Here is a 23,140-nt window from a genome sequence, read left to right as displayed (position 1 = left end):
GTTTTGTTCATGGTTTCCATGAAAACATTATGAGAAATTTTTTCCTAGAGAATGTTTGCTGAAATGTGAATATAATGTGCAATAAAACTAGTGTTTTCTTGCTGTTTACTTTTCCTTGTATACATTAGTTCTGTGAAGAAAATCACAGGCTAGAAAGAAATGTAATGGCATAAATTTTGATACTTGGCCCCGTTGTGCTGGCTCAGTAGTTAAAGTGCTTGGCTGCTGAACCCAAAGATGCAGATTTGGTTCCAGCCACAGCAGGGGCATTTCAATAGAGGCGAAACAATAGGCCGTCATGCACCGTGAGGTGTCAGTGCATGTAAAAGTACCCCGGATGGTCGAAATTATACCGGAGCCCTCAACTATTGTGTTCCTCATAGCCGTAGTTATTTTGGGATGCTAAACCAGATATATATCACATCATACTCTGAGTAAGATGCTATTCATGGTCAGTTAATCATACACTAAATGATCAATTTTTTTCTGCATGGTACAGCAGCTGTTGTACAATTTTACTTTAGCTTTCATGAAGAATATCACATGGCCTTCTGTTGACCCTTGATATGCGTCACAATCACACACCCGAGTATGTATTTGTCTAAAGGCACCTATGCATGCAAGGAGGGGACCGTTACTTTCCACTTGTCAGAACTGAAATGCATGATCCACATCATTTCTGTAATTCAACTACTTGCTATCTGAACTGTCCAGCATTGATGCAAGTTTCAAAGAACTGCAATTAGCAAATTAATCTAAGCAGCAAACCATGTCAAGGACTGCTTCGGTTTCATCTTTAGCAACTGTTTGGGAACTAAAATTAGCCAAATGTTTCAAAACATAGATGAGAGGTTACAAAATCTAAAAAACAATGCAGCCTACCTGTGGCATGTAGGGTTTCACATCCTAAAGTGACATATGTAGCTATGAAGAATACCGTAGTGGAGAGCTCCAGACTAATTTGACTGCCCGGGCTTTGTACTTTGCATTGACATCTTGCAGAAAACAGAAGCATTTGCTAAAATGGCGAGAATTGGGCCTAGTTGGTTATTCATGTTGGTTTCACCGCGCTAACACATTGAACGACAGAAAAGACCAGTCGCGCTCCGTGGTGTTTGTCTTTTCTGTCGTTCAATGTGTTAGCGCGGTGAAACCAACAAGAAGCATTTGCATTTCACCTGCACCAAAGTGCGACTGCCATCACTGGTATTAAACATCACGACCTTGGGGCAAGTAGCGGAACGTGCCACTAAGAAGTCGCAGCGTCTACGTGCATGCTATACACGTCAACCTTTCTAGCATTAAAGCTGTCACATGCATGGCAGATATTCATGTTCAGCTTTGGACTGACAAGTTTAAAAGTGTACTATTTGTGTTTGTCTAGCATGAAAAACAAAGGAAACTAAGGAAAAACGAAAAAAAAAATGAACATAATATGTTGAAAAAGCACTAGTCATTAACACATAAAGCATATTCGTTCCTTTATTAATGATAAAGTGGCCTTCAACAATAGTACAAAGCCTGAACATTTAGAAAGGTGCTGTGCCAGGCAGCTATTTTACAGAAACCTGAACCATTTCACCTGTAGTAATGCGCATCCCGGCGGTGTGGGCTGGGACTTATTTTTCGGTCCACTCCAACATGCGAAAACTGCATCATGTGCATTCCCATTTTCCGAGTTTTGAGCTCTGTAGTACAGGCTAACAAATTGTCGATGACTTATTTTCGTCTGATTGTTGCACAGCGCGTGTAAATAAATTACCACTGCATCTAATAAACACTGACATGCACGTGCAACATCGCCGATCATAAACGGACACACTGATGTCCGTCCGGACATCGGCGCACTCATCACAGCACTCTTCGTAGTCTCACGCAGCAGTCTAGTAGGACGTAATCCGTAATCACAGCATCTCACGGTAAGCACAAACCACACCTCCAGTTGCACAACAAACACGAATGACGCGATGCTTGGGCTAGAGACACGCCGGCGGTGCCCAGCTTTTTCAGCGCCGCTTGTACTACGTAGAACTTGCAGCACCAAACCTCAATGCGAGCAGAAAGCGATGCGTTACGTGACGCATCTCATCACAGATGGAAGTGAGGAAACTTTGAAGAATCAAAACTACATAATTACATAACGACCGTCGAAGACGTTAATCCACATAATAACGAGGACCAAATGAGCGGGCGTGCGGGCCGCGGGCTGGCCGTCAACACCGCGATTACACGCGCTTGCGACCCTGCCGCGGTCCAACTCACGTAAACCTATCATCATGCCATCAAGTAGTATATCACCCATTCTAGGCACTATTCTTGCCACTGTACTATTCTTTGTAATTTCACATTTCACGCATGCAGTATGTAGTACATACTTCTTGCACCTCGCACGTACACACCTCATACCAACTTCGATTTGGCTACATATGGCTAACATGTTGTTGCTACAACCACATCTGGGGATCTCGGATCCGTCCGGCTTTCCCGACGGATCCCAAGGCCCATATCGGAGAAAAATGCGTTGGGTCCGTCGGAAGATCCCTACCGATCGGGTCCGTCCGCCGTACATCTGAAAAATATTTCCCGGATCCGTCGGACGGATCCCGAAGAAAAACGCACCGGGTCCGTCGGACGTACCTTTAAGACCATTGATCGGGTCCGTCGGACGTACCTTTAGCCACAGCCAAAAAAAAATAGCTCACAAAGTAAAGAGATGCGAGGCCATGCGGCTGATGTGGCGGCGCAGCTTCTGACGGGTGTTGCCCGCAGCGCGGGGGCTCCGATGAGCATCGAAGTCGTGCTCGCGGTACACTATTGTGCATGTGTGTACGCATTCCTATTACTTAAACTCTTAACGTTCCCTGCGAGGCGACCATAAGGCGCCTGGAATCGACTGTCTGATTCGACTCTTTGCGGATCATGTGCGGTCAGCGCCGAGGCCGAGCGGATAAAAGAGGCCCACCGGTCCGAGTTACGCCGAGTCGCGGACTGAAGATATCGCCTGGACAGTCATTAAACTTTTCATAACTCTCCGTTCATAGGCCTCTGTGTGCGCACTAAAAGTAGATAAAAGTCCATTCTTTACATGTTTACAGAGCAGTGGTGCATTCGCAGCTAATCTTTTCTTAGCGCGCAAGCTTTAACGCTTTGCGAAAACTACGTCTGCCTAAATTATCGGAATCGAAACCTGAGCACATTTATCATTCGTTATTCGTTAGCATAAAGGAAGGAAGGGCGGAAGCAAACAAGTTCTTTCCTTCCTCCATGTTCGTTAGTTAGCACTTGCCATGCGTAGTCGCCTGCAGGAAACCATATCTTGATAGCTGCGTTTAATTTTTACGATAATATAGCTGCCAATAAATGCATTATATATCCAAAATATAAAATAAAACTTCTTGGGAAAAAATCTAGCTACTTCTAGCTCCTTGCTAATTTTTTTAGCTACTTTTAGCTACTTTCACTCTGCCATCTAGCTACTTTTGCTCACCGACATTTGGCAACACTGCGCATCAGCATCAGTATCAGAAGATAGACGGCGTGAGCACGCGTCGCGGTGCTTTTCTTCGACGCGGTTTTGCTTCAATCTCAACCGCGTCACCTTGTCGTTTAGAATGACTGCGAGTGACATGGCAGAACTTAATGAGGCACTCTCGGAGCTGAGATCAAAGGAACTACAGCGTCTAGACGAAATTCCGTCGTCGTGGCTTCCGCTCCTGGGAGGTCTGCCTCCCTCCGCCATCCGCAGTACTATCGCTGATGCCGTACTAACTGCTGAAACCGAGGCGAGCCGGCTGCCGCGCATAGCGTGGCTCTACGCCTGGATGTTACCACGACGGTTCGTGCCGGCCTGGATACTGTACCGCACTGGAGCAACGCTGACGCTTGATCAGTGCGGTTCGCTGTTCCAGGACATGGCACTTGCTTTGAGGTACCCCGACGTCGACGTGACACTGGCGTGGAACGCCACGGAACGTGCGGTGCACTCCTGCCTGCTTCTCCTCGCTCCGACACATTCCACTCTTAAACACAGTGTGGCGTACGTAGTCGTCTGGCCTGGAACGCCATTAATTGCTATCCACGCTCCAGAAGGCATCATTATAGACCGCATGATACGTGCTCTTAATGCAGTGTTTCAGGACAACCCTGCAGAACTGCTCCATTATAGCCATAATCTCGAGCGTGCTTTCCTAGCCGGAATGGCTCATGTTTCCAATGTACAGATCATAGAATGAGCGGAGGTGTCGCTGGATTCGTCGCTGCTGTACGATACAACTAAATTCACAGAGCAGGTGGATTTCGGCCTTATGTCACTTGTAGCGGGCAGAACGATCTGTGTTATACGCTGTGTGAAGTGCTGCAGCCATCACTGACGTTGTTCTCGCAACATATAACCTAGTTTCTTTTTATTGCTTTTGTTATTTCACTGCTGTGTTGTGTATGTTTGGTTTTATTATTAATTGTTCAGAAGAGCTTCAACTTCCACTGTAATTATTGTTTATTTTTTGCCTGTTTTGTTAAACTACAGTTTGTATTCCCACCCTGCTAAAATCCCAGCACTGGGATTGCAGTATCAATAAATAAATAAATAAAGTTATGCTGCGATGATTTAGCCCATGCTCTGAGAATGCTTTAGTTCAACAACTGTCGAGTGTGTTTGTTGCTGCTGCCGAGTTTAGTTCATTTGTGGGGCATGTTAGCCAAATAAAGAGCTCATTTAATGCCATGCCTGTCTCCTCGGTTGTTGCCTGTGGCATTGTCACTGTTCAGTGACAATTTAAAGCTTTTGCGTTATCAATCGTCTGACGAGCCTGACGTGCCGTAGCAGTTGCGCGGTGCACCATGCAGGCAACCATGGCGCGCAGGAAGATATTATTTTATTTATTTTTTATTTTGTTTTTATTTCATTGTTTTATCCCACTAAATATAATAGATTATTATTAGTATTTGTTATAGATTACCATTATCACTATCATTTTTGCATACCCTACTAAGGCTTTCGTAAGTAATTGGTTTACAGGAAACGAAAGGCTCAGTATCCGCAGCGCACATCCTGAAGGCCCGGTTGGATCTCGTGAAATATTGCATTCGCAGTATAGGCCGCTGTACGGTTGCTTTTTAGACCCGCTCCGCACGTGTGCGGGCGCACGTTTTCTGTCCGCTTGCAGACGTGGTCCGGAAGGGGTGTTGTACGATCGTTTTTCTGACTGCCGCTCAGCCGGACGGTTCCAGCGTCCCGATTGGCACGCCCGGGCATCGCCTTCGGTCCAATAGCATGCTCCCTCAAATGACATTCAAAACTGGCGCGCAAACCGTGTTGTGGGGTGCTATCGATTTCGGCACCTCGGCGCTATTCTCTTGCCTCAGGATCACCATGGCGTGCTTTTTTCTGTGATCGTGGGCTCTCGTCAGCTGCCAAATGAGTAGCGCTTCACTACAGTTCTTGAGTGCTTACATGGCCACCACTGTAAATTTGAATTGACCTTTGCTCGCACGGTTCGTAGCCGCCGCATCGCCTGTCCATTTTTTGACTTTTCTAGTATGCCTTCGCTGATCTCTTTAGATGTTTCTACGCCGAATTTAAATTGAGCACTGTCGAATGAACGTGCATTCATAGTTCGACGACTGATGAGCACGATTGCTACTATTGATGAAGCTGTTTTGTTTTGTGGGCCCAAGTCAGCCCAGTAAAGATATATATATATATATATGCCAATGTATATGTGTGCAGTAGGGATAAAAGACGAGAATCTGCTATGGGGACATTCACTAGGCGTTAAAATCACAAATGCTGAAAGAAACATTCAAAAAGGAATGATATGATCGACGTTTCCAGCATACAGCTAAAAAAAATGTAGTGAAGACTGAACCAGCGCAACCCAGGAAAGATACCAATTATGGAATAGGATCTAACATTGAATAGCCTCTAGTATGAACAAATGCAAGCTTTCTTACGACTCCCACCCAATCCTCCTAAAGGAAAATTAAAATGAAATATGGGACACAGGTGTGAAAAGGAAATGGAGACTCAACGGCATTACCTGAAGAGAAAAACAGTTCACTCACAACTGATTGATTTCAGCATGAAACATGTGTAGCTATTGATATATGTCGGACTAAAGCCAGGGTAATTATTTCCCAGGATGGCAGTTAATGTATATACATTAGCTGCAGTTTGCCCTGTTGTTACTTCTTGTTACTAGATGTTTGTTCCATAGGGCTCTCTTAGTGCTGCTGCTTTATGAAATCATTGATGTGTGCAAGAGAATACATTCTTTTAATCATAGAGTTCCAGAAACCAGATCCTAGCATATTGTGTTATGTACTTAAAACAGAAGGTGGCTGTGACATTAAAACAACTAAAAAAAAAAGACCATGCAGTGTATTATATACCAGGTGTCCTAGCTTTCAGAAAATCGATGTGCCCTAGCCCAGTGCATTAATCCAGCTGCGAGCTGTTGAGAGTTGCCTGGCCTAGGCTGGTGTTTCATTGTTTAGCCTATAATGATTTAGGCTATATAGTTAACATTTAAACTATTGGCTTCAAGAACAATTAGTATCAATAAGCAAGTAGTAAACTGTCTTCCAAAACAGCTGACAGACATGTTTGCACCAAGGTGCCTTCTATTTTGAATTTTTTTCATTATCTTAAATGGCAACAAGCCCAATAAAGGATGCATCTGCATGACAGCAATTTCACTTCAATGTCCCAAAACATGGCTCAGAGAACAAAATCAGCTTTTGTCAGAATGCTCTCCATGGTGTGACTCTACATAATGTGGGTGAGAGATATGTGTGAGCAGCTAGTCACATGATAGCTCGATTTGGAAGGCAGTGAATAAATCTATGGAAATCATACCGTGATGCAAACATTGTGGGTAGCTGTTTTTCAACACCATCTACAGCTTTAGAACTGATGCTTTGCTCTTGGGGCCAATAAATAAAGAAGTCACTAATTAGTTTTTGCTAACTGCAGAAAAACCACGGCAAATGAAAAGCCACTGGAGACTAGGGCAATCAACTCTGAATAGTTCTTTGTTGGTTTCACAAGCTTAGACCACTCTACCTAATTTAAAGTTTGATTAAATGCAGCAGGGATACTTGGTATGCATGGTTTGCTGGCATAAAGACGGGTAAGCTTTCCTCTTGGGGCCAGCTTCAAGTGAAACAGTCGTGATGCAGCTGTGGAAACTAAATGAGATTCCCCCCCCCCCCCCCCCCCCTTGAAGTCTTCTAGCAAGTAAAATATTCCACTGGTCATTTTTCAAATCAAGATATAAAGACCTTGGAAGCAGAACACTATTATTCAAGCTATAACATTGTAAGCTAAATGTAAAAATGATTATATATGAATATTGCTCTCAGAACCGTTGTATGCAAAGCATGAGTAAGGTTAAAACATTTACTTTGTTTGCCATTTATCGCTCAACAACAAAGCGCATGGTGTTGTTTGACAAATAAAAAGTAAACAAGGAAATTGTTGCTATTCTTTTTTGGTTAAAAGGAAGCCCTTTTGCTCCCCCTAGAACCAAACCCTGGGGCTGCCACCACGTGATATGCAAAAGATTGATTATTCTGCACATATTATATTACATGTTCTGCATGTCATGGACCATGTCATGCTCTGCTAGGTCATATTTACTTGAGGTGTAGCTTTAAGGTTGCTATGCAAGGAAAACAGATGTCCACTTTGGTCACATTGAACATTAGAAACACATACAACAACATGTAACAATGTTCTCCTGAACAAACTAGCGGAAATTCTGCAACCTTTTCATCTACGACAGAACCTTTGCTTCCGGCATCTGCTTCCACTCTAGAGAGAGGCCTCAAGAACTGCCTTCATCAACATTACTGTTTAGAATTTTGTTCAATATGCCTCTTCAGTGATGTGAAGAATGTATATTGCATTTGTCATTGCTGTTACATGGATTCAAGCTATCTCTAGAAATCTACTGCACAACATACATTGTGCCCAATATGAAACGAAGTGCCATCTTTGATTGCCAATGTAACACATTCTTTATACAGGTTGGTAATGCATTGAGACTATACATTGTGCTCAATATGAAATGAAGTGCCATCCTTAACTACCAATGTAATATATTCTTTATGCAGGTTGGTAATGCATTGAGACTACATAAGTAGAGTCAGTATAAATGACGTGTGTGTCATATGCAATGCTCAAATAGTCGTGTAGTCTCTTATCAGATGCTTTGTATTGGAAGGGGGTGCATGCTTTTGAGGTCATAATGAGAATAAGCAGCACTTTGAGGGCAATGTATATGAGGTAGGTAACTACAGTGTGCATAACAAGTACACATACGCATGCTTCCTGTACTTTGTCCTGTTGCCATTTTGCGTAAACTCTAAAAAGCTTGATCCGAGTGCACTGTAGGGATAGCTTGTGGAAGAAGAAAAGAGGAAACTGCATGAAGAAACAAGAACAAGAATCGCTACCTAGTACAATGGTATTTATTCTTTCCTACTGTCCTTGTCCTTTAGCAGTGTTTTTTCAAGCTCCACAAAACCCATTTTAATGTTAAAAGTTTTAAGAGCTGGTTAAGCTGACATATTTTCCACTCATCAAATTTTTGTTCCATGAAACAAAGTGTTGTAATTACCTTGCACACACTTTCCAGACAGAAATGTCCTTCTTGAGTCCCACAGTTTAAAAACACACAAACTGGCTGTTTGTGTCATTACCATCACTAAAAAAATAAATAGGTTAACATATACAGCAATGCCTCGTTAATATGGACCCTGTTAATAGTATGGACATGTACGACTCATATTACAAAAACATTTTCTGCATATGAGCCTTGCAATGCCTTTACACTTCATTGACATGGAAGTTTGGTACTTGGACAATAAACAAGAGCCTATTGGAGCCCTTCCAGTCAAAAAAAATTAATGGGTCCAATTGGGAAAACCAGTCAGATTGAATTGGTTTTGCCAATCCCAAATGGTTTGTCCAATGGGTACTGTCCAACCCAAATGGTTTCTCCACTCCCAATTGGGACGCCCAGTTGATTTCATGACTGCCAACTGGGAATGAAGAAACCATTTGGGGGTCCCAATTGGGATTGAATAAACCCATTGAGCTAATGGGAAGCCCAATGGGTTACTTCAATCCCAATTGGGATTCCTCAGCTCCCAATTGGGACGCCCATTTGAAACGAATTAGGCTTCCAACTGGGCTTCCCATTTGTTCTAATAGGTCCTAAGCAAACATTCCCAATTGGGAAAGTCAAGTCAGTGATATTCTTGACTGAGATGTGCACAGATATACATACCTCTATTAAGAGACAACAGTGAAAAATTTTAGTTCTTATAAAAAGTATATGCCGCTTAATCTTATTAATTAATTATATCATGTTCACTCTAAGTGCAAGCATAATTAAATAAGTTAACTCTGAATAACAAAAATGTGTCACTGGTCCCAGCAGCACTGTTCAAAGAATGGAGTATATAAGTCTGCAACCTGTGAATATATACATTGAATCTGTTTTAGTTCCATGTTTGTGATGCTTGCTTGTCTCATATATGATTTCTGTAAAAAATTGTAATTTCATTCCACTTGTATAGAAGTCGGCTGCCCTATAACTTCTGGACACAACATTGAAATTGCATGTCCATTCTTTTTTTTTCAGCTATGTGAGTTCAAACCATTTGGGCTCAATGGGTATGCCATTTGAGTTCAATTGGTGAACCATTTAGACTTCATGCGTGACCTATTATTTCCAATTGGGAGCACCAATTCATATCAAATGGTCAGGCCCAATGGGTGGCGAAAACACAATTGGTTTCTGACCCATTCATTTCAATTGGGAAATTCCCAATTGGACCCATTGACTTTTTTTGACTGGGCTGTGACCCATGTATTCTTCATTAATATGCGCGGCAATGCTGGCAAATAAAATCGGCACTGTGGTAGCGAGGTTTATATTGTAGAGTGTGAGGTCTTTCAAGGCTCTTTTGTTTCAGTAGGAAAGTAAAACAGAATGAATTACATTGGCTGTTACTCTGTGAAACTGCCATCATACCGTTCCACTATGGACAATATTTTTGTGAACCCATGAACTGTGAGGCACACTGAATCCTTCCAATCACACTGTCTGGCTCCCGAATCACTTCTCACCTAGGCACAGTTCGCTTGCCTCGGGATCACTATGGCATAGTTTTTGTTGTGCTCATGGGGTCTCGTCAGCTACAAAATGAGTAGCGCTTCAGTAGAGTTCTTGAGTGCTTACATATCCACCACAGTAAATTTGAATTGACCTTTGCTCGCACGGTTCGTAGCTGCCGCCGCATCGTCTGTCCACTTTTGTGACGTTTCTAGTATGCCTTCACTGATTTATTTAGATGTTTCTACGCCCAATTTAAATTGAGCACTGTCGAATGAACGTGCATTTATGGTTCGATGACCGATGAGCACGATTGCTACTATTGACGACGCAGTTTTGCTTTATTGTTTTGTGGGCGCAAGTCAGCCCAATAAAGAGCTATTAGTTGCAAAAGTAGCATGCACCGGTCCCTTTGATGCCAAGGTGAGGATAAAAGGTGAGGTGTGCAGTGAGGATAAAAGACGAGAATCTGCAATGGCAACATTCACCAGGCGTTAAAGTCATGAATGCTGAAAGAAACATTCAAAAATGAATGATATGACGGTTTGGGCCTGTATACAATATGAAAAAAGGCTAAAAAAAAATCTAGTGGAGCCTGAATTAGCGCAACACGGTAAAGATAACAATTATGGAAGAGGATCTACTGATGATTAGCCTCAAACAAATGCAAGCTCTCTTTTGCCTTCCACCACATTCCCCTAAAGGAAAATTAAAATGAAATATGGGACAGATGTGTGAAAAGCAAATGGAGACTCAAGGCGTTGCCTGAAGAGAAAAACAGCTCACTCACAACCGCTTGATTTCTTGGATGCAGTTCAGTGCTGTAACATGCAAGCTAAAGCATGATGATTTCGGCACGAAACATGTAGAGCTATTGGCGATTGCTATATGGGGATAGAATGCCAGGGTAATTAGTGCCCAGGACTGCAAGTATTTACATTAGCTGCAGTTTGCCATGTTACTACATGTTTGTTCCACAGGGCTCTCTTTGTGCTGCTGCTTTATAAAAGCATTGATGTTGGGTGAATGTAATTTATTTTCATTTGAGAAATGTTTGTGCAATAAAACTTATTATTTTAATCCTACAGTTCCTGAAATCAGTACTTAGCATATTGTGTGATGTACTTAAAACAGAAGGTGGCTATGACATTAAAACAACTAAAAAAAAAAAGATCATCATGCAGTGTGTTATATACCAGGTGTCCTAGCTTTCAGAAAATCGATGTGCCCTAGCCCAGTGAATTAATCCAGCTGCAGGCTGTTGAGAGTTGCCTGGCCTAGGCTGGTGTTTCATTATTTAACCTTATAATGATTAAGGCTATATAGTTAACATTTCAATTATTGGCTTCAAGAACAATTAGTATCAATAAGCAAGTAGTAAACTGTCTTCCAAAACAGCTGACAGAAATGTTTGCACAAAGGTGCCTTCTATTTTGCATTTTTTTTCTCTGCCTTGAATGGCAACAAACTCAATAAATAAAGTGTCTGCATGACAGCAATTCCTCTGCAATGTCCCAAAATGTGGCTCAGACAATGAAATCGGCTTTTGTCTGAAGTGCTCTCCATGGTGTGACTTTGCATGATGTGGGTGAGAGATATGTGTGAGCAGCTAGTCATATGGTAGCTCGATTTGGAAGCCAGCTAAGGAAATCATACCATGAAGCAAACATTGAGGGTAGCTGTTTTTCAACACTATCTACAACTTCAGAACTAATGCTTTGCTCTTGGGGCCAATAAATAAGTAGTTTTTACTACCTGCAGAAAAACCACGGCAAATGGAAAGCCACTGGAGACTAGGGCAATCAACTCTGAATAGTTATCGGTTGGTTTCACTAGCCTAGACCACTCTACCTAATTTAAGGATTGATTAAATTTAGCCGGGATACTTGGTATGCATGGTTTGCTGGCATATCTTGTTGTCAGCTTCAAATGAAACAGTCGTGACGCTGCTGTGGTTTTAACTGATATGGTGGAAGCTGTCTTGTAGGCTCTTATCAGATGCTTTGTATTGGAAGGGGTTGCATGCTTCTGGGATCATGATGAGAATAAGCAGCACTTTGAAGCCCATGGTTTGATTTGGTTTGTGGGATTTAACGCCCCAAAGCAATTTGGGCTATGAGAGATGCCGTAGAGGAGGACTCCGGAAATTGAGACCACCTGGGATTCTGTAACGTGCACTGATATCGCCCAGCACACGGGTGCCTTTCTTTTCGCCTCCATCCAAAAGCGGCTGCCAAGGCCGAGATTCGATCCCGCATCCTTGGGAACAGCAGTCGAGCGCCGTAACCTCTGCACCACCCCAGCAGGGACTTTGAGGCCAATGTATATGAGATGGCTAAGTATAATGTGCATTACAAGTACACATACACACTGCTTCCTGTACTTTCTCCTGTCGCGACTTTGAGTAAATTGTAAAGGGCTTGATCCCAGTGCACTGTGGGGATAGCTTGTAGGAAAAGAAAAGAGGAAACTGCATGAAGAAACAAGGAGAACAAGAATTGCTACATAGTACAATTGCATTTAGCCTTTCCTACTGTTCTTGTCCTTTAGCAGTGTTTTTGCCAGCTCCACAAGACCCATTTTAATGTGTTCTGTAAAAGTTTCAAGAGCAAGTTAAGCCGACATATTTTCCGCTGAACAAATTTTTGTTCCATGAAACACAGTGTTGTAACTATCTTGCACACTTTCCAAAGAGAAATGTCCTTCTTGAGTCCCACAGTTTAAAAACACACAGCCTGGTGTCATTACTGCAACTAAAAAAGAAATAAGTTCACATATACAGCTACACCTCGTTAAAATGTATTTTTGTGACCCATGTATTTTTCATTAATAAGCACAGCAATGCTTGCAAACAAAACTGCCACTGTGGTACCGAGGTTTATATTATAGTGTGTGAGGGCTTCTAAGGCTCTTTGTATTTGCGTAGGAAAGTAAAAACAGACCTAATTACATGGCTGCTACTCTGTGAAACTGCCATCATGCCGTTCATTGCACTGTGTACAATATTTTTGTGAATTCATGAATTGTGAAGCACACTGAGACCTTCAGCTCACACACTCTGCTTCCCAAATCACTCTTTCTTATGTTGAAATAGTTAGCAGTTAGTCACCACTGCAAGGCTTGGCAGCTCATTTGCTAGTCATTGCACAAAATGAATTAAGCTACCCGCTTAGATTGTAACCATTCTGTTATGACCTTATCCTGCAAAGCTAAGGTAACACTCTGCATAGATGCAAAGCAGAGCAGTGAATCTGTGAATGCAAGCAGCATATCCAATCCAAACAGAAAAGAAATGAATTCAGGTTAAGTTACATGTGATCTCAGTGTCAACAAGTCAGGTTTTACATCCATGCCTCAGAGCTTTCATAGTGGATCAACATCAGCATTATAGAACCAATACGTACCCATGTGATAATGCTTAACACACAATGAAAAAATAAGGTAATTAATCTTTGCAAATGTGGTATGAGACCATGCACATTGGTGGCCATACAGCAAATGTAAACTGATATGTGAGAAAACCCAGTTGATCACTTTGCAAGGTGCAAAAAAGTTTAGGCGAGCAGCAAATGTAACAAGGACTAAAAAATCTGTAATGCATCCTACATTGTTGTAAGGTTCACACACGTACATTTTTGATATCACTCAGTAGGAAAGTAATCATGGGCTTCACAGCAAAATGAAAGCAGCAAATAGGCACGCACATGAGCATCGACGACATCTAATTTTGATGCCATTGGAAATATCTCAATTGGTACCCCTTAGCAAAGAAATGCAGCTGAATAGATACTTAATACCAATGAAACTGAGTTGGCATGCAGTCTGGCGAGAGTAGAGCTGTAGAGCTTATCGTGTACATAGCGCAAATCGGATTTTGATTTGGATCATTATGTGTTCGTCGCATACTAGCAATTCGAAGGAAATTTGAGTGTTTTTGCGACGAGGAAATAGACGAGCCATGAGGGCGAGGAATTTTGCTTCTTGAGAAGACTTTTGTCATTGAGCGGTTGATTGTCACGGTAATGATATGTTGCGCAAAAAGTTCTCATATCATATGTGAATTGAACGTTTATTACAGCTATTCTGAAGCTATGTCAATGAAGCGAAATTGTGCATGGTGCTTCCGACTCAGAGCTAATGAGAAGAGAGGAGACATCATAAGAACTGCAGAGAAATTCCACAAGCAAGATGATCGTAAAAATTAAAATATCTTCAAAATAACTGAGCATGCAGTGTAGAAAACTCAGCGAGCTGCGGCAGCTGACAAGAAAAAGAAAAAAAAGATAATGAATGAATTAAGCCTTTATTTTATTGAATGGATGACTCTCGGCCGATGTTGGGGTAATTATTAGGAGGGATGGGAGTGTAGCTTATCGCTTCTTCAAGCTGTTTCTCGTTGTTAAATGATCACCATCTAAAGAGCTCAGAAGATGATCTAGATCGGCATCTGGAAGCTAGGTCTTCCAGACTTACAATGGCTGGTACAGTCGTGAGCAGCCTTGTCTAGAGCGCGCCGACGGGGGTCTGCGGAGCAAGTCAGCGACATCTAACGTTAGGCTCTGGGTTTGAGCTATGCGTCCCGTGCGCATGCTCGGCAAATGAGAAGGATGCCTGCTCATCACTTCCTCATCCAGCCCCTGCCTTGCGAGTACCTTTCTTGCCGCTAGAGTTGCATTGCCTTCATTTGTGATATGGTGCCTCAATGCGCGCCCGCTCTCCGCATCGAGACACCCTAATTTGTGAGGTGACGGTCGCCAGAGCGTCGCGATGACGCCGTGTTTCTCGAGTGTAACGAGACGGCCAGGCAAGCGCTAGGATAAATGCGTGTTCCAACATACGCACCACTCATCGCCCCTGTATTTTATTGTGGATGAATTCAAGTTCCTATATTTGTAGGGATGCCAAATGCTGTGTCCCTTATAGCTCATAACCCGGCTATAGTGCTTTAGAATATTGGGCAGTGTGATGACCGGCGCCGGAGAGCGGGCCGCTTTTGCGATGACAAGAACCGACTCCCGCGAGACGGCGCGACGTGCAACAGGGGTGTCATGTTTGCCGCTCGGCGCGTAGCGGCCGCGGGATAGCGGGGGTACAGAGGAGGGGTACGGTTCTCTTTGGAGCGATTTTCAGACGCTACGCAATTAGTGGGATAATTAATAAAGAGGCTACTTATTCCAGGTGCTTAAACTGATCCCTGCCATTCTTTTACGTCTATCTGGAGACATCGTGCACGCTTGGGTAGAGCTTCGGAGCAGCGCGCGATGTTTGAATCGCTATCTGAAACTCAACATTTCTTCCCGCGGACAGTTACAAATCGTCCAGATGAGCAATTTGTACTTAATGTTTGCAACGAAGCGTGGTGTTTTGCATTCGTTCTTCCCGTAAGGGAATAAAGACTACTGCCCAGGAGCGCTATTAACACGCGGAGAAAAACAGTGTACATGCGAATCAAAGCTTGTGCTTTGTAAGGCCTCTTTATGAACACTTATTTTTTACAAACCTTATTTATGAACACCTGCTTACATTTTGCAGCTTGCGCTTATTAATACATAACAATGTTTATCTGAAATCGTCAGCAATCTGTAATACATCTCTTTAATCGATGTTCTTTATGTGCCCTAATCACCGCTTATAGAAATTACAGATACAGTGTGTGAGCAAAACACATTTATTCACTACCGTACACGGATTGAAGCACTGTGGTATTTACCGGCAAAAAACTTAAGCAAGGTATACACGACTCAAGCATTTATTCTTTGTTCGTGATTAACATATACGTATATTGCGGACATTTGTTTGCGTGCCACTAACCAAAGGGTGAACCAGCTGTTTAGATAAAAAAAAAAAAAGTCAAGTACAGCTAGGGCATTACTTCAAATAAAATGTGAAAAATTAAACCTATCACATACGTAATACGTTCATAGTGCACTTGAGTGCGGACGCTTTACTGGCATCAAATGGTACAGAGCAAACAAGCAAAAATAAAAGCACTGATAACTGCGCGTCGAATTGGCAGGTATGATGCAGTTCTTGGCGCGCACCGAGAGAAAGCGGAAAAATGCGAAAAAGATGACGAGCACCTAATACGCAAGCAATTAATACAATGCCGAAATCAAATGCGGACATAATGCGTGTTTATTCTTTTAGTGTGTGGTATGAAATATGAGTAATCGACTGGATATACTTGCAACTACTGCTTACCGGACTATATATAATCGGGCTACTTGCCGCGGGTGCTCTTTGCAGTACTAACCAGACTATACTTGTTAACAAGGTTGATATAACACGTGAAATACTTCCAAGGGAATTTAATTATTTTCCCTTTGGGAACTCTTGTCGTGATTCGCTTACTTCGCAAAGAGCGAAGCCGCAAAAACACATTAAATTTCATTGCTTCAAGTGGGAGCTTTTCTGCTGCTCCAAGCGGTTAAACGTTTTGAACCTTCACATCTTACAGGAAGTTTGCAAAATCTGAAGTACAAAGCAGTCGAAAAGGACCACGCATCCGAGCCAAATTTTTTAGTAAATTGCAACCTAGCTTCGAACCCATATGGCGCTATTTTTGTTCGTGGTGAGAAACCGTGCCAGCCTCACAACCTCTCTTTCGCAGAAGGATGATCTATCGGAAGCAAATTAACCGTACCCTATAGCCTCTACGTCCTCTATTTTTAGTCGTTATTTCTTTTTCAAAGCTATTCATTTTTTTTTTATTTTGTGTGTACATAAAACAGGACTAGAGCGATCTTCTGGAGGCAATATACCTTGCATATTACCGGTGGCTTGCGCACCCTAGAATGGAAACATTTTCTGGAACAATTAGGTCATTGTTAAACTATAACGCATTGAGGTTAAATGTCTTAAGTATAGCGCACATCTCTGGGTATTTATAAAGCTACCCGTTACAACAATGTTTCAGCTTATGGAGAGAAAAGAAAATGGTGTGTTCTTAGTTAGTGTACAGTTTCACAAATTGTTGTCTCTTAAATTTCGACACTTATATCTTTATACGCGTTCGATTGCAGCCTGTTTGTGCACTGCTTTCCTCTTTCCGGGCCTTCATTTGGTTCTTATGCTCGGTTGTTTCCTCTTTTTTTATTGTTTTTAATATATCTCCATTTTTCTTCGTCTTTAGCTGCCTGCTTTCTTCGTCGTGCGTTTGCCGTGCCGCACGAAAATTCTGAACCTTTGTTCACATTCGCGGTCGTTCTTTTCACGGCGCTGAGTGCCTTCCACCAACCCCTTTCTCCCTCCCTGGTAGGCGACACGTTTCTTTTTTTTTTCCTGTGCAACCTTTACCTCCCACTTCTTCCACCTTTCCTGACCCACTGTGTTCCGTTATTCAGCAGCCAGTTCCCAAGCAAAAAAAAGTGTGTGGCAAAAGATAGGGCCGACCTTTCTCGCCGACCAAAAAGTGGCCGGCCGACCTTCGGCACCCGAATGAGGGCCGGCGTCGGGGATTGACACTGACCTAACGTTGGCCGATTTTAGGCAATCGACTACGGCCCAACCTTTTGGCCCGACGTGACCGACCACCTGCCGCACGTGGGCCTGCCGTCTGCCAGCGTTACTGAATGGTCGGCCGCTCGTCTGCCCTAGCATTTTGCTGACGAAAGACCATACGTCGGCCGGTTGCATCCCGACGCCGGTTAGTGGCCGGCATCGCCCCTCGTGCAGGTATCATGCCATGCATTTAATATATCGTGGGCCATGCATATATAACGGGGTAGCACATACAAATGCATCAAGAAAAGCAGTAGCTTTTCTGATGCCATGAAGAAACAAAAGCTGCAGTATTTGGTGAAAAATTTATTTGTCAACAGCGTTCAGAAAAAGCTCGCGATTTGCTTTTTAATAAGCGTGGATATATGACTGCGCGTGTGCCACATATGGAAGATGGGCTTGAGGCTTGGTCTCCTTCTTTTGGCAACCTGTCGATCACTTGATGTCTGCGACTGGTCGGATCTGCGGCAGGTTCCATCTTGGTCAGCTGTACGAAGACAAGTGTGTTAATGAAATATTTCCTTTTCGCCTAGACTTTTACATTGCAGGCAAATATAGGGTGAAAGGTAGAAAAAATAATGTCTGCTCACTGCCACCAACTGCACTATCACATCAATATATTTTATGCGCTTGACTTCATGCGACCCTACTGAAAACGCATTAGCGCAAAGCCGCAATAGGTAATCAGGATCCGTGAATCCGCGAGAAAGGCGCGATCACTTCGTTTTGCTGGAGTCATGATGTTGCAATTTGAAACCGTAGCGCAGTCAAACCTTATCCTCCCGAAGCGCGTTCTTGAATGCTAATGCTGCAATTTAATAATTCTAGCAAAACCAAGTGTCCGCGCTTGTCATAGAGCGCGTATGAGGGATTCCAACGCGGCTGAACAAACAGTTTCCGCGATATTTACATGAAACCTACAATAAGTTTATTCCGTAGAATACAGCTTAATTTTCTGAAACTAGATGGAACTTTTACAGCAAAAGCGACCGGATATTTAACGATAAGTCATCTGATTTATTTTCGTTATTTAACAACCGAGCATTATTTTAAAAATTCGGCTATTTAGACAGCCCAACTCTTAGAAGCTTATAGAACCCGTTGTAAATTTTTAGAGCTTGAAACAGGTTAGCTGAACACCTCATGAGCATGTAAGCACCAGGAAATAATCCGCACGATGAAAATACAACTGCTTGCCCAGAAAGCAAGCGCACAGAGCAAAATCAATGTGAAACGGCTCAGATCTGTGTGCATCACATATATAATTCCAAAATCCACAAAATGAACGCACTGGCTCACTTACCTTGCCAGCATACCGCATCACTCAATCATCAATTTTCACGTATATACATCATTACAGCAGCAAAAAAAAAAAAATAATAATAATAAACACGGCATAAACATTGTACTCAGTCCTGGCACGAGCTTGCTTGGCAGCAGCGATGATGCTTGTACAGCTTCTGATCGCTCCTATGGCGAGGGGTGCTGCAATATTTATATCAGTGATAGCATTTGACATTTAACTGGGTTGCATGCGTCCCATCGATGTGAGTCGGATAATCGAATTTTTCAAACAAAATCAGCGCTAATACCTGTCCGGCAAGTGCACCGCCATAAAGAAGTGAAAGGCCAGCGTTTTAGTGTAGAGGAGACCAAGGACTTCGGGCTTCGGCGAAACGAGCTTCCACTGTCGCAGCCAGTTTCCAGATCAGCTGATATCGCCTCCCTGCACGATCAGCGCAAGGCGCGCATACCAATTACAAAATATGCATTTACAGTAACAAGATGCGCATAAGTCTCAAAACAATACATAATTAGTTGCAGTTCATTATCGTATAGAAGAAAATCAGCGCTAATTTGACTTACCTGATGGGTATACATGTCAGTGCATGCACTTCGATATGAAGTGAAAGACGGGCGTTTTGGGGCAGAGGAGATCGGACCTCGGACTGCAGCGAAAAGAGCTAATTCCACCGCCACAGCATCGTTTCCAAGTCGGCTCAGCACGTCTTCCTGCGCAATCAGAGCGAAATGCGCACACATCGATTATAAAAAAAAAAAAAATGCACGTAGTAACAAGATGCGCATATATATACGCGCTCCAGAAACAGTTGCAGTATATTGTCGTATCGAACAAAATATGTGCTAATTGGACTTACCTGATCGGTATAGTGAGTGTCCCTCCATGTTAAAAGGCGAGCATTTTGGGGCAGGAGATACCGAAGGACCCAGACTGCAAAATGAGCCAATTCTGCCACCGCAGCCAGCCGCAGCCTTGTTTCCAAACGACTCAGCAAGTCTTCCTGCGCGATCAGCGCCCACACCAATTATATATATATATATGAAGAAAGATGCAAGGGGTATATAACAAGACGAACATATGCTCCAAAACAATACATTATTATGTTCAGTATAATATCGAATCTAGCAAAAAGCTCCTCTGATCAAGACCGAAAGATCATGTACTTACGCATGTTTTGGTGAACTTCGGCACGAAGAATCTGTACAAGCGGCTGCAATCATCAGCTGCATATATGGGCTGTTCTTTTCAAACGCTGACTGCACCAGGAGGTTGAGACAGATTGAATTTGCGCGAAATAAAAGCGGACGATAAGATTAGGCAGTACGCATCGCGCCCACACGGAGGCTGGCCGTCGACTGAGTGACGCCGCGGCCGCGCATCTTAGCTCGCGCGGGATGTGTTTTCCCGCCATTTGGACATGTGACCTCAAGAAGGGAGGAGGGGGGGAGAGAAGCTGCAAAAAGCAGCGAGAATCTCCCTGTGTGCGGTGCATGCAATTCTTTTTTTTTTTTTTCGCGCTATCTCTCTCTGCTTCGGCATTCCTGTCGCCCCCCGCGGTAGGGTGCCTCGATGCCTTTCGCCTCCCCGTGGTTCTTTCCGCTTTGCCGCAAGGAAAAGAGATGGGCCGATGGGGGGCAGCGGGTCCCGCGCAGCGAGAAGCAGTTTTCTTTCTTTTTCACGTACTCCCCCTCCCCCCCCCCCCCCCCTCCTCGTCGTTCAAGAAGCGTCGAGGTAGTTTCTTTTCTTTTTTCCCGTCTTGATACCAGCGGCTGTAGTTCTTTGCATGAAAAAAATATGGCTTGGAGTGAATGTATGTAATGTTCTTTTAACCGAATATCTTCCACATAAACCAAGTGTGGGGCAGTAGAACACCTGCAGCTTCATTTAGCCAAAATAGCAAGACCTGGCTACGTATATAGTGTTCAGTAACTTTATCGGAACCGTCTTGGAAACTTTTCCAAGACGGTTAAGTTGCAGAACACTGTATATTATGAGTGCTTTTGCAGAGATTACATAGTCCATGCGGATTTATACTTCCCAAAGCAGTACGTGGGTTATTTAGAGTCCCTCGGGCTGTCATATTAATCGCAAACCACATTTCCGTTTTCGCGTTTGGTTTCCATCATAATGCGGCTTCTGCAGCTCGACTAAAGCCCGTGACTTCGAGCTCAAGCTGGTAAATAACGATTGAATCACATAGTAACTGCTGCAAGTTTCTGACAAAAATATATTTTGTCCATTTGTTCTAGGGATGCATGAAAATCAGTAGAAGGTCGCAGGGCGAAGTGCACCGGATCCGGATGAAAGCTCATAAAAGCTCACCGCCTCTTTTCTTGACCCCGTACGAAATGTAAACTCACGGAGGCTGCGAAACGAATTTAAGGGCGTTTAGGATTGATAGGTTTCGAGGGCACTGGCAAAAGTAATTGACGGTTAACATATAAACCTTAAAGGCACGTGATCTCTTCGGTTTACCGTGGGTTTGCTTAGAGTTATGTTATAGGTTAACTTTATGATGAGGTTGTTTAAATTCAGAGGTTACCATTTAACCATAAAAAAAAATGGACAATTACATTCGTAGGTTCATAGCAGTTACCGCGCAAATCTTAGGCACTTAATACTAAGTATGCTTCAAACAGACAATCAGCGCCTACCAGTTCACAAATTCAAGCATAAGTTCATGACAACTCGCGATCAACCACAGAGTGTACCATACCCGCCGCGGCTCAATTAGCGCGCGGTTAAAGCGTTATTTCAAAATATGTATAAATAACAGTTAATTTCACCTCCTGTTGCGCAATGTATATTTCTATCAGCAGGCTCAAATGATATAGTGTCAATATATATCATGCACGCGGTATAACTCAATGTTGCATAAAAATAGCTGTTTCAATGATACGAATTTTCCACTTTTCTCCTGCTAAGCCGACTGCCTCATGGAATGTAGAGGGGAAACCTGCGGTATTGCAGGAGACTTTACTTTGATATGGACAATGTTATTTAATGATATATTATAGCAGCAGTGAATACGCGGCTGGGGAAAAGGGGATTCGAGGAACTTTATATATATTCTGGCATTTCATACCATATTTCTGCGTGTGAGGCTGACGTTGAAGAATTTAACAATGTAGACCGCCACTGGTGCAGGAACCGATCGATCCTCGTCATGTTGCGCGGGATTCTCAAAACGCAATCCCTTTGAATTTTCTCAAAAGAACCAAATGTTACTTTTTGCACAATGCTTGTGTTCGCAGGAAGTTACGTTCGACAGGCGAATCGTCCGGGCGATCGGCTCTTTGCGTGCCTTTCATTTTTATTTGAAAACTATCAGGACCACATTTGTGTTCTGGATAAACACAGTCGGCCTCGGCATATTGATATATAAGGAATAAAGCTTTCCTAATCCCTGTGTTTTAACTGAGGCGGGCAAATATTTGTCCCAAGCTGTTCCATTTATCCTCATGTCGGCAATATACCCGAGTTTCGTCTATCGAGAGTGCAGCATATATATGCGAAGCGTTACAGCTCATTTGGTCCAAAAGCCACCTCGCTAACCCGGTTTTCGCTTGAGTATCGTCGAGTTTTGTCTGAAATATTCGGAATGTGGTAGTAAATATGCAGATGCGGTCCAGGTTCCCACCGGGATCTGTGACAGATGCTGCGCCTTTACTTTCCTATAACCAATTTGCAATTAACTGCGGTTGTCCACCGAAATAGAGAGATAGAGAGAAGAATGAGAAGGCGTTGTATCCCGTCAAACGTTAAGGGGAAGCTTGAGCGTCCCCCTAATTTTTATTTCCTTCTTTCAATTATTATTAACTATTCCATCGTACCACTGTGTAAGGTCGTGGAACAATTTACTCCGTGCGACTGCAGACGTGCGTAAGTGCGTGCGTGCGTACGTGCATGAGTCACAATAGTCACACTAGGGATAGATATTAACTCAATAATCTCGGACATCTTGTTCATCCTAAAGTTATAGCTAATTAACGTATGCGCGAAACTTCTGATAAAGCCTAGTGCACACAGGTGCCAACTTTCCCACATCTGTGTTCCTTGATTGTTTATTGACCCAGCCTCCCAATGATACGACCCTGCATGGCTTAGCACGTGTTTTCTTGTGTATTCCTCTTGCAAAGTCAATCTACTTTGATTATATTTTCACTATAGCTAGGTGGTGGCGCCTATTTGGGTTCCGCCTTGTCTTCATTAT

At 43.0% G+C, this 23,140-nt stretch overlaps 1 long non-coding RNA gene across 1 annotated transcript; it reads right to left on the bottom strand.

The window, feature by feature from the left end:
- Window positions 1-17,838: 17,838 nt before the first annotated feature.
- Window positions 17,839-19,902, bottom strand: LOC146206134 (uncharacterized). Its single transcript, XR_014704356.1, has 4 exons — window positions 19,784-19,902; window positions 19,491-19,637; window positions 19,217-19,350; window positions 17,839-18,111 (listed from the first exon to the last, which is right to left on the bottom strand). It is a non-coding gene; the product is annotated as an uncharacterized LOC146206134 (long non-coding RNA).
- Between the last annotated feature and the right edge of the window lie 3,238 nt (window positions 19,903-23,140).

The sequence above is a fragment of the Amblyomma maculatum genome, chromosome 1 (assembly GCF_055883805.1).
Source record: "Amblyomma maculatum isolate TAMU_Amacu chromosome 1, ASM5588380v1, whole genome shotgun sequence".
NCBI lineage: Eukaryota > Metazoa > Arthropoda > Arachnida > Ixodida > Ixodidae > Amblyomma > Amblyomma maculatum.
The sequence above is the reverse complement of the archived record's forward strand: the minus strand, read 5'-3'. Positions and strand labels throughout refer to the sequence as shown.